Source organism: Quercus suber, unplaced genomic scaffold (assembly GCF_002906115.3).
Source record: "Quercus suber isolate HL8 unplaced genomic scaffold, Cork oak 2.0 scaffold_149, whole genome shotgun sequence".
Lineage (NCBI taxonomy): Eukaryota > Viridiplantae > Streptophyta > Magnoliopsida > Fagales > Fagaceae > Quercus > Quercus suber.
The window spans coordinates 194,249-207,772 of record NW_027069610.1 but is presented as its reverse complement, the minus strand read 5'-3'; the positions used below and the strand labels follow the sequence as shown (position 1 = coordinate 207,772).

The window sequence follows — 13,524 nt, the reverse complement described above, 5'->3', positions numbered from 1 at the left end:
GATCCCACACATCACTCTCCCTCACAGCTTCGATCCCACCCCTCACAGCTCCGATCCCTCACATCAACTCTCCTTCACAGCTTCGATCTCACCTAGCTCCGATTCACGCATCAACGAGCTCCGATCTCACCTAACTCTGATCCACACATCAACGAGCTCCGATTGTTCCAGTTAAGCTCTGATCAGGCCTCGATCTGTCTCTTTGTTGTTTGTCCGTGTGGGTTTGTTTGTGTGTAGGTGTGTTTGTATATCTCTTGTGTTTTTTTTTTTTTTTTTAGCAAGTGAATCTCTGTGTTGATTTGTTTGTGTGGGTGTATTTGTGTGCATCTGAGAAAAAAGAAGAAGAAAATGAGAAGTGGTGAAGCTACTGAGTTTGTTGAGCACGAAGAAGAAAGAGAAAAAAAGGAGCGAACGGAAATTAATAAAATAATCTTTACACGAGCTACAGTAACCGTGTAATTTGTAAAATTACACGATTACCGTAGTTCGTGTAAAGATATACATAATTTTAGACATTTTTAGAAGCACTGATGTAGTGTATTTTTGAGGCAAAATGTGTAAAAACAGTTTCTTTTTTTATTTTACATGATTTTACATCCACTGATGTGGATGCTCTTACATTCACAATTTTGACATCTCAAACGTCTTTTTTATTTTTTTATTTTATAATTTTTTATAATTTTATAATTTTTATTTTTTTTACTACTTATGATCCATTTGGATTAAGGGAGAAGAAGGAAAATAAAGTAAAGTAGCATAAATTTAGCCTAAAATTAGTCTATTTTTAGCTAACTTTACTCTACTCCCCCTCATTCTCACCTCCATCCAAATGAGCCCTTAGAATCCATTTAAAAATAGATTATTTAGTTGAAACTGAATTTTTTTTTGATAAAAGTACTATATATAAAAGCAAAAATGATCTGAAATAGTACAATAAGACCAATGAATAGTATCAAAAAGTGATGTGAGACCCATATATAGTAGCAAAAATAATCTAAATAGTAGCAAAAATAAACAAAATAGTAAAATAAGCTGACTTTAGGCTTTAATATCAAACCCAACCTCAACAAAGGAAAGTGCACTAAAAAAAGGATCCTCAACAAAGGAAAGTGCACTAAAAAACTTCAGCGATAAAGTTTGGACTTTCAACATTTAAGGTGTTGTTTAACTTAGAGAGTCTTTTAATGTCGGAATTCCAACTAAGTGTGCGTTTGGCATGATAAATTTGCTAGCTTATTTTATTATTTAGCTTATTTTTGCTATTATTTATGAATTTTACTGCACTTTTTGGTACTATTCATAAGTCCTACTATATTATTTCAACCAACTTTTATCTTTATCTACCGTATTTTCAGCAAAATAAACGGATTCCAAACAGAACCTAAGGGTCTATTTGGATACCGCTTATTGTTGAAAACTAAAAATACGGTAGCAAAATAATTTTTAAATGTGTGAATAATGTCGTGAGACCTAATTTTAATTTTGTTTTAAATAAAATACTTGTGGGTCTCGTAAACAGTGCATGAGATCCACAAAAATGAAATACAAACGCGCAACTAGCAGCTGAAAACGCTATCCAAACGAAGGCTAAAAGTCACACCAAAAGAAAAAGAAAAAGAAAAAGAAAAAGAAAGACACGTTTGAGATCTTGAAATTGTGAATGTAACCCTGAAAATGTGGTAGTGTGTTTGAAACTTTGCACAGTTGCCATTGGTCAGGAGCTGGTAGTCGAAGACCGTTCCACTATGGATGTGATCAAGGTCATAGAAATGACCAAATCAGTTACGTGTTGTACAGTGAATGGTCTGCTCCTTGCTACTTGCCAGTGAAGGATGTGAGAATTTAATGGAGTGAAGCCGAAGCTTTATTGGCTTATTGGACCCTTTGTTTTAGAGAAACAACGGCATATTGGACTTTATTTTCCGCGTTTGAATTCTTTTTTCCCATGGTCAATATCTATTCAGAGTTCATATAATCGGCTAAGTCAGCCAAAAAAGAGTTCATATAATTGGCTATTAGCCAATGCAAGGTGATATTTTGCAAGCCATTACAGATGCGACCCGAAACATCCAAGAAACTAATTGTCATTTAATTTAAGTAGAAGATTGTCATAGTGTTTGGGTACTTTGGTATGCAAGAAAGTATAGAGAAAACTTGGAGGGAATTCCTGATAAAAATCTTGTAACTAAAGTTTTGGGAGTATGGAAAAGCAAGCTTAGCTTTTATTTCAGCTTCTGGGTTTTATGCAAGCTGTCTTCGCCATCCATGAAATCCAAGGCTCTAGAACCCCAATTTCAACTTACTGTGAGTCTCAGCTTCTGGTCCAGAAGGTAAACTCTCATTTTCCCCCAATCAGTCTTTGTTTTCAGTTTAAATGGCTTGAAATCTGTTCACTTCAATCCTTTGGTGCTTAAGTTTGTAATCTATTTCCTGAATTTTCTTCAGTCTTAGAATGGAATTTTGTTCAATCTATGCCAGGTCTTCCGCTCATGAAGTGTAGCTATCCTGGTATGAGTATCTGAAACTTCAATGGAATTTTGTTGAAAATTCTTGTTGTTATATTTTACGTCTTTGTTTCGAGCTCCTTCACCCAAAAGCCAAAGATCTCATGCTCGTATATCTCTTTTCTTTAGTCATATGCATTTTCTTGGCTCTGACTGATTTGGGGAGTGATTCAAGATCTTTCTAAATCAGGAAAAAACTGTAACCAAGTTGAACTCTTGAGTCAATGAGGAACACTTATAAACTCGGTTTTGTGTCTATACCTATACCCATTATTTTTACTTGGCCTTTACAATTCATGCAACTCTGGCCGCCAATTATGTACCAACTGAGAAAATCTTCCTAAGTTGTGGGGGTCCTCCTACAAGTACTGATACTGATGGTCGCCAATGGAACATGGATATTGGGTCCAAGTATCTGTCTGCAAATGTGAAATCCATCGCATCCCAAGCTGCTACTCAAGACCCTTCAGTCCCCTCAATCCCTTACAAGAATGCTCGGGTTTTTCCCTCGAACTTCACCTATAGTATCCCAGTTGTTGCTGGTCGTAAATTTGTCCATCTTTACTTTTATCCTGCTTCATTTGCAAGCCCAAATGCATCCGATGGTGTTTTCTCTGTCATAATCGGGTCTTATATTCTCAACAACTTCAGTGCAAACCACAAAAGCATTGAATTTTGCATTTCTTGTCAAGGAGTATTCGATCAATGTTGAGGGTGCAACATTGGATATAAGTTTCGTCCCATCTGCCAAAGCTCCAAAGGCGTATGCATTTGTGAATGGGATTGAGATTGTGTCAATGCCTGATATTTATAGTTCCACAGATGGAAGTTTGATGATTGTGGGTCAGAATGCTCCCTTCTACATTGATAACAGCACTGCACTTGAGAATGTTTATCGGTTGAATGTGGGTGGAAATTATATTTCACCCTCCCATGATACGGGTCTTTATAGGAGCTGGGGGGATGACTTGCCATACATCTATGGGGCTGCCTTTGGGGTTGCGGATTCTGCCGACAACATCACTATCCAGTATCCTACAAGCATTCCTAGTTTTGTTGCACCATTGGATGTTTACGCCACTGCTAGATCAATGGGGCCGAATCCCAATATCAATCTTGCTTACAATTTGAGTTGGATTTTCACGGTTGACTCTGGATTCTCTTACCTAGTTAGGCTTCATTTTTGTGAGATTGAGGCAAATATAACCAAGATTAATCAAAGAGTGTTTGATGTCTTCCTTTATAATCAAACTGCGGAGCCAAGGGTGGATGTTATTTTCAAGGCAGGCTTGGCTGGGGTTCCTGTGTATAAGGATTACTTGGTTCTTGTTCCAAATGGAAGTCCACAGCAGGATTTGTCACTTGCACTGCATCCTTACACATCTTCCAACCCCAAGTATTACGATGCAATATTGAATGGAGTAGAAATATTTAAAGTTAATGATACAAATGGTAATCTAGCCGGGCCGAATCCTATTCTTGCTCCTAAACAAGATTTAATTGACCCAACAAGAACTAGACCATCATTTGGTCATCGTAAAAGAAAGAATCAGAAAGCAATCATTATCGGAGTGGTTACTAGTGGAATTGTCTTAGCCTTTGTTATTGGTTTCTTTGTTGTTGCTTCTTACCATTGCCAGCATGGAAAAGACTCGAGTGCAAGGGAAGTTCCTTCTAGGTGGCACCAAGAACACGGACATGGAAAAGATTCAAGTGCAAGGGGAGTTCCTTCTAGGTGGCACCAAGAACATGGATGAGGATTTACCAAGAACCTTTGTCGACGCTTCTCATTTGCTGAGATCAAGGTTGCCACCAAGGACTTCGATGAGGCTCTACTCCTTGGGTTTGGAGGTTTTGGTAAAGTTTACAAGGGAGAAATTAACGGTGGAGCAACCAAAGTGGCAATCAAGCATGGAACCCCGCTCTCTGATCAAGGAGTACACGAGTTTCAAACTGAGATTGAAATGCTTTCAAAAGTTCGTCATCACCACCTTGTTTCATTGATCGGCTATTGTGAAGACAGCTACGAAATGATTCTTGTTTATAACTACATGTCTCACGGAACACTACGTGAGCATCTATACAATACCCAAAAACCACCATTGCCCTAGAAGCAAAGGCTTGAGATATGCATTGGAGCTGCTCGCAGTTTACACTATCTCCACACAGGTGCCAAGCAACTATTATCCACCGAGATGTTAAGACAACAAACATTCTCTTGGATGAGAAGTGGGTTGCCAAGGTTTATGATTTTGGCTTGTCAAAAGTAGGTCCTACTTTGGATTAAACACATGTAACAACTGTTGTTAGGGGTAGTTATGGGTATTTGGATCTAGAGTATATACTGTTACTGCAACTGACTGAAAAATCTGATGTTTACTCATTTGGGGTTGTTCTTTTTGAGATCTTATGTGCTTGGTCAGTAATGGACACATCACTTCTAGAGGAGCAAGTGAGCTTGGTAGAGTGGGTTGCACATTGCCATGAGAAACTTATTCTTGACCAGATAATTGATCCTTATCTAAAGGGGAAGATTGAACCTGAATGCTTTAAGCAGTTTACTAAGATTGCAATGAAGTGTGTGGCTGATCATAGCATTGACAGGCCATCTATGGATGAAGTGATGTGGAACCTTGAGTTTTCTTTGCAGCTACAAAGGAATGCAGAGGAAAGCAATGAGGGCATTGGCGGAATACACATTGAGGAGGAGCCATTTGTACCCCATAAATGGAAGAAAAATCTTGATGCATCTCCAAGTTTTGATGGTTGTGGACATCTATTTTCTCAAGAAGTCACGCGTCAGAAACTTAATGCTGGCCATCTTTGGACTGGGTTTTTTTAGCAAGCAAGTTTGAAACCCCAGGGAATAGTGGTTGTTGGTAGCTATTGTTGCACTTTAGGACTACTTAAAAAACCATAAAAAATAAATATAAGGATTAGATTTTACTTAAAAGGGTTGTTTTAGAAGCAAGTTTACAATGACTCAAGCTTCGATGTATTCTGCTTGTGATCAATTTTAGTGTAATCATGAATAACTTAGCTTCTAAGAGTTCATTGGCAGTAGATTTCACTTAAAGATTAATCTTAAGAGATAATGACAAAGATAGAACATAGATTACGGATCTGAAAAGTCCAAACTGCTTGCTATTGCCAAAATTGCTCAATATTGCTATTATAAACTAGTATCTGAAATCATATGACACCTAGAATTACTCTGTACAGATTTTAATATTCATAAACATCCATTTTGTCTCAATTAATAAACTCAAGTGCCCAGCCTTAATGATAATAACCAAACAAGTAACCCAATGGAAATAGTATATCACTATTATGTACTTACTTATGGCATCTTTGCAGAATCCCTTCAAAGATTTTAGGAGAAAAAAATATTTGAAGAAAAAAAATTTATATTGTGATTTTTAAGTAGAATAAAAACAATGGAGCACATAACCATTATCTTAAACTGGTTTTCAGAAGTACTACATGTGAAAGAAAGAATATAAAAGTTTAAAACAAAAAATAAGCATATGTTTTTCATAGATCATAGAATTTACAAACCCTGTCTTCTTTGCGACCCTTAAAGAACTTGTGGGGGTCTCAAAACTGTCCTACGTTTATCTCCTGCGAGCTCAAGATTATTCTTGCAGAAGATATTGAACACTCTACTAAGAAGCTGCAGAGTCATCTCCCCTATGCCCTGTCTCTGAAAGGAACAGAGCTAGTAAGACACCCAAATGACCAAAGAAACATGTAATCTACCAAAATAATAAAATGTTCTGTATCTTATTTAAATGATATTATTTTTTTTATGATAGGTAAAAATTAAATTAAAATATTTAAATTAAATGATATTATGCACATGAGAAAATGACATCAAGCATAGAAACCTAGCAAAAAGTGTGAAAACATGAGAGAAACAATGCCAGTCCCATTGATCATCTTTCATCACAAGTGACGACACCAAAAAGAGAAATCTAGGCTGTAGTAGAACATATAGAGCTCATTCTGAAAAGCCCCGAAATAATTTAGTATGTATAGAAGTCTTACTAACACCTTGTTATGCTGAATTTTCAAGAATTGATAAAACCGAGTCCCCAAAATATTACAAAAGGAGAAGTCATGCTTTGTATCTTATACCATGAGACCTTCATCTGCATATAATGAAAGGGGCCCAATTTCATAATGACAACTCATAAGGTTGTTTGTATTGAGGAGATAACACACTGGGAAGCCTCCAATTGAGTAGTTAATATAACATATAGTTAATTTGCTTGTTGGCAAGGTGATTTTGGTCAACATGGATGCATAGAAATTTGGAAGGTGATTCCTCATTATTAAATGTGGTTCATTCAGCGGGAGAGGATTTCTAGAAATTTTGAGGGTTGTGAAAGTGCTATGCTGGATCTGAAGTGGATGTTCCTCCGACCCTTGTTTGAATATATGGTTGCATCAGGTTTGTTATCTTTTACTAACCTTTTATATTTGAGTGATCATTGTAATTTTAAAATTTAACTATGGGTGTATCTATTGTATACTTCCTGTGTACTTTAGCTATACCGTTCTTTTGATTCAATAAATAAGTTAACTACTTATCTGAATAAATAGAATATACATGGAAGAAGCTAATTAATGGTAATAGGCAACTTTAGTATCATGTCTATTTATGACATGTTAGGTTTGTTTGGATACTGCTTATTTTGTTGAAAACTGAAAACTGAAAACACTGTAACAAAATAATTTTTAAATGTGTGAATAGTGTTATGGAACCCATTTTTAATGAAAGTTTGTATGAAAAAAAAAAGTTTGTAGGTCTTGTGAACAGTGCACGGGACCCACTAGAAAGCACTGTCCACTGCTTATTTTGCTGGTCAAGAGATAGTGGGTCTCGTGCACAGTGTATGGGACCCACTAACAAACGTGATGGAGCGCTTCTCAGTATTATTAAAAAAAAAAAAAAAAAAAAAAAAAAGAGCTGAAAACGCAGACGCCAAAACACAACTACTATCCAACGCTGCTGTTATTTGGTAGACTATGAGATTAGACATAGACTACAATAAGATGTAGGTGTATCACAAAACTATAATAAATGTATTTATTTATGTATCTTTGCAGGATCCGTTCAAAGTTTTTAGGAGCAAATCTACCCAAAACGACCAACCGCTATTGTCCATCCAAAGATCCACTTGTCCCCATTTCAGCCAATTAGAATGTCATGACATGCTCCGGCTGCCTATGCATCCCGAAATGTTACAACTACACTTCAATATGGCATAATAGGTAACAATATATTCTGATTTAATAGTTTAACTTATTTTACTATTCAGCTTATTTTTGTTACTATTCATGGGTTCATTGTACTTTTTGATACTATTTATGGGTTTCATTGTATTATTTCAGCTAACTTTTACCTTTATCTACAGTACTTTTAGCAAAATTTTTTTCAATTTCAACAAAATAAATGAATCCCAAACAGATCCTAAGCAAGGAAAAATTAAAAAAAAAAAAAATTGTAATAAGTACTTGATTCCTCAGAAAACTTGAACCAAACATTTCCTAACGCATATTTTCATAGAAAAGAAAAAAGGCAGCATCAGGCTCAATTTATATTATATTTAATATTATTTGTTTATATGTGTACATGTATAAAAGTTTATTAATATAGACTTGATAATAGATGGTGTAAGTTTGTAAATAAGTTCATAAAATATATCTGTGATTTATTGATAATATTAGTAATCCATTTCATAGTAAAATCACTTTTTACAATTCAAAGTTGGTGAATTTGATTTTTATAAGTTCATAGTAAAATTGATGAGCAATTTTTATATAAGTTCATAGTATAATCCATTTCATAGTAAAATTGATGAGTTTGAGCTTGGTTTGTGTTTGAAATAAAATTAAATGAACAATTTTAAATGTTTTAATATTTGGCACGGCTTCTTTAGGGAAAATATGGTAGCCCTGTGGTACTATGAAACCAACTGTATTTATACAGTATTCTAATACGTATAATTTCATGGTCCACATTATCTATTTACATACTATGAAAACATGGTCCACATTATCAACTGTATTTATACAGTATTCTAATCTATATCTATATTTATATATATCTAAAAGTTGAAGCGTAGCATTTATTGTTGCTACGCTCTAGTTGAGCCACATCATTGCCATGTCACAAAGTTTTTATATTCTTTTTTTTTTTTTTTTTTTTGGGTTTCCACTTCATATATTCTCTTTAATCAATCCCATTCTCTCTCTCAACTCATCATCTTCCCATCAAACAAACGGCTAATGTTTATACTATTAATGATTTTCTTATTGAATCCAAATTCTCTTAAATTCAGCAATCAATCATTCTCTCTCTTTGACTTATCATCTCCTTATCAAAAAAACGGCTTCTTTCTCTCATCAAAACATTCAATTGCTTCCCTTTGGATTTAAGACCCACTAATTTAATTCTTTTTTTATATATAGGTTTTGAATTGCTTACTTTCCACCATATCAATCACCAAATTACAACTAGAATTAGAAGGTCCACTTGAGGTCAGTTTTTCTTTCTCTTCCCTTGAACTTCTTTCTTTTTTGTGGCAATTTTTTTATGATTTGTATTGGATTTTCTTTTCTAGGGTTGTAAATACCATGTTTCTTTTTTCTTTTTTCCAATTTTCAATTGATAGTTTATCTCTTTGGATTCATGTTTACAATTTTTCATTACATTATTATGTTTTACCCATTAAAATTGTTAGTGTCTAAAGAATTGGAATGCTTTTTATTGATTTAGTACATGATTATTTGCCTCCCATTTGTTTATTTTATTTTCTGAATAGCTTTGTAATTTTTAAATTAAATACTACATAAATTCTTGCTACTTTTCTTTTAATCTCATCTAGATCTATGCTAATTTTTAACTTCTTAGGATAACTTGGAATAGGAAACAAAATATTATGATTGATAGGTATGGACCAAATGTTGTTCCTCTTTTTCTTTGTATTTGGGATTATAACTTAGTTTTTTTTTTTTTTTTTTGAGAAACCGGATTATAACTTAGTTTAATATGGTTATTTTCATTAATTTTTTGACAAATTACAATGTAAAGATTTGTATTGGATTTTCTTTTCCAGGGTTGTAAATACCATTTTTTTTTCAATTGATATTCTATTTCTTTGTATTCATATTTACGATTTTTTTTACATAATTTTGTTTTACCCATTAAAATTGTTTGTGTTTAAAGAATTGGAATGCGTTTTATTGATTTAGTACATGTACTTAAATATTCACTATTAGATCTTTTAGAAATACAACCAATTTTTTTTTGCCTTCCTATATATTTCTTCGATCTAATTGAAAAAAAAAAATCCATAAAATTCTCATTTATGAAGGAAATAATTTTCTCTGATAAAAATTTTTGGGAAAAAAATAATGAATATAGAAAGTTTTAAATTTTTCATAAACCTATATGGTTGCCCAAAAGTCCTCTATTCAAACTTACTATTATGTTACTACATTGGATTTGATGAGTTCTTTTAAAAAGAAAATATTATATATATATATATATATATATATATAACATTAACTATGCAACTTACCATTGATGAGTTCTTTTAAAAAGAAAATATTATATATATATATATATAACATTAACTATGCAACTTACCAGTTATAAATACATTTTTCAATTACCAAAACATACAAAGTCTCTTCCTCTTTCCCAACCTTTCCTCTCCCTCAACACTTATGTATCGTATATACATTTTTCCCTTCCACTACACACACACACACACACACATTTTATATTTATATTTGTTCTCTTTTAATCTCTCTTAAAACCAATAAGTATAGTATTTGTGATGGAATTTTTTTTCATTATCACTACATATTTGTGATATCTTTTAATCTCTCTTTTATTATCACTAAAAATTAGAAATTGTGTTTGGCTTCATTTTGCTAGGTTCTTTTTCATGATCATTGGTTTATATGTTGTGAGTTGGGTTAAAATTGCAGAACTGGGAGAGATTAAACAAGATACAGTTGCACCATGAATATTTTAGAAAGCAAGAGTATTATTATACAAAAACAAATATGGACATATATAAACAATTATACCGTGATTACGTTTGCTTTCCCCTACCCCTTTTATGCTGTTTATTGATTGACTAAGATCAACTACACATTTTTATATTTTGCAGAAACGATCAACTACACATTTAGCTTCCTTAGTTGTTCACATTTTTTAAATTGTATGGAAAGGAATAATAGAAATCAATATATGTTTTGGGGAGAAATTTTTTTGTAATAGTTGATTCTCGTGCATGAGTTTAGTGATTATCAAAATAGAAGCTATTATAATTTTGTTTAATAGTTCTTATGTGATAAAATGGAAACAAAGTTTGGATAAATTGCTCAGTAATTTCTCCAAAAATGCAAAATAATGTTAACTTTCATATGAAACCAACAAGATTCATTCTCATGTTCTAATAAAAATTATACATTTTCCCCTTTTTAATTGTGTTGTGTTTTGATACATATCTCACACTATTCTAATGTATTACAAAATATTTTGTTATATATAATAATTGAAAGTAAAATGCAACATATTTCTTTGCTAAAATACACACACACACACACACACACACACAAAATCAAGATAAAGACTTCTTTACTTACATAAAATTTATTATATATATTACAACGCGAAACTACAATATTAGTCTCTTAAGTTTACCCTGTGTGATCAATTGGTCCCTCAAGTTTGAAGCATGCGCAATTGGTCCCTCAAGTTTTCAAAATGAGCAATATAAGTCCTTTTACTAACTGTCATTAACGATGTTACTTATGTGGCTAACGGAATAATGACTTGGCATTTTGTTTTAATGATGTGGCATATTTTTAATTAAAATATTACTAACTAAAATTACACATGAGAAACATTATTTACCAAATTAAAAAACTATTTTCTACCAATTGTAAATACCCATGGATGACCTCAAATCTGCACTCACCTTCTCCAATTCCTCAGCACTGCTCTTTCCATCCCAGAACGATTCCAATGCAAACTTCAGCTCTCTTTTCGGGCCCATGCGAGGGTATCCAACAATATGTGATGCCATTGTTCGTTCTAAAATCAAATAAACAAAATTAATTTAAAAAAAAAAAAAAAATTCTTAGTACTGCAATTCTTAGATTTGTTTAAGAAGAAACTAATCAATTCAGTTCTTTTAGATCTATATCTAACACATTGGTTGGTTTCAATTTCAATTATGTATGTTTTTCCTAGATCTAAATCTAATATCTGAAATCCAGGTCAGATCTAATGTGAATAGCAAAGACCAATTCTAGATTCGGAGGATAAATATGGTTCAAAACACCGCTTTCTTATAACCAAAACTAGATCCGTCGTGACCCTAGCTAATAATACTAATTGAGAGATGTGTGTGTTTGTGGTAAGGTCCTTTATATATATATATATATATATATATATATATAAATAAATGGGACTCACAAACTCACTCACCAATAGATCTCTCAAATAAAACAAAAAAGAAAAAGAAAAAAAGAACAGAGAGAAAGCAAGGAAGTGTTTTTAGATTTGAGTTTATAGAGACATCATCGTCGTCGTCATCTAATTTATGTTTTAGAGAAGCAACTAATCTAAAAAGAATGAGATAAAAATAGGGTGTTGCATGACAAGAGACTGGACAGGGAGCAATGAAAAAAGCATACCTTTCAGATCTCAGATTATTATTATTATTTTTTTTAAGCCGTAGCTAGGTGTTTACAATTGGTAGAAAATAGTTTTTTTTTTAATTTGGTAAATAATGTTTCTCATGTGTAATTTTAGTTAGTTATTTTTTTAATTAAAAATATGCCACATCATTAAAACAAAATGCCAAGTCATTGTTCTGTTAGCCACGTAAGTAACACCGTTAATGGCAGTTAGTAAAATGACTTATATTGCTCATTTTGAAAACTTAAGAGACCAATTGCGCATGCTTCAAACTTGAGAGACCAATTGCGTACACAGGGTAAACTTGAGGGACCAATATTATAGTTTCGCCTATATTACAATGTAATCACATTATTGTGAGATGAGTTTGAGACTATTACTTATAAATCTCAACTATTATTCTCATTCTTTACTTAACAAAAAATAATATGACATCAAAATTATCCCGTGCATTGCGCGGATCTGCGACTAGTATTACTAAAAGCTGAAGCGTAGTGTTTAATGCTGCTGCTCTTACGTTGTGCCACATCAGTTGTCACATCATTTTTTTTCTTTAAATATAATTTGTCCTACAATTTTAAAATGATTTTTACAATTTTCAACCCTATAAATGTAGCCCACTACTTATTTATTTACTTCTACTATCATCCTATAATAAATTCAGCCCACTACTTATATATTTACTTCTACTATTACCCTATAATAAATCTGTATAATTAATTCAGCCCACCTCTTATTTATTTAGTTCCACTATTAAGACCAACTCAAAACCTTTTCAGTTCAACTTTTGGGTTTTGTGTGAACCTTTTCAGATTGAAAAAAAAAAACAAAAAAAACAAAAAAAAAAAAAAACAAAATTAACTTCGGAAAGTTCGATTAGGGTTTTTTTTTTTTTTTTTTTCAATAATTGTTTTTAACATTTCTTTTTTTTAATATTTACACTTGTCCAACCTTTCTTTCTCTCTTACTATTTCATCTCCCCACTACTTCTTCAATCTTTCTTCCTCCCTTATCTTTTCATCTCCCTACAATTTTCTACATTAATATCATTCTTTCTCTTTCCCTTCATCTTCCTTTATTTTTGTCTCTTCTTATTCACACCTTCTTACTATAAATTTGTTGCTATCTCTTCTATTCTATGCATAGTTTTCTCTCGCAAAAAAAAAAAAAAAGGTTCTCTCTCTCTCTCTCTCTAAATTTTTTGGTGGATTTTTATTTTTTATTTTTCTTGCATCTCTACTTTAGGTTGATAATTTTTTATATTATTTAAAACTCTATTTTGGGTTAATGCAA

The 13,524-nt window shown here is 32.6% G+C and overlaps 1 protein-coding gene and 1 pseudogene across 1 annotated transcript in view; one reads left to right on the top strand and one right to left on the bottom strand.

The window, feature by feature from the left end:
* The window catches only part of LOC112034731 (eukaryotic translation initiation factor 2 subunit beta), a 101,675-nt gene that overhangs the window by 7,518 nt on the left and 80,633 nt on the right, over nucleotides 1-13,524 (bottom strand). The gene's annotated exons all lie outside the window — the stretch shown is intronic.
* LOC112034735 (receptor-like protein kinase FERONIA) lies at nucleotides 1,819-5,634 on the top strand (annotated as a pseudogene).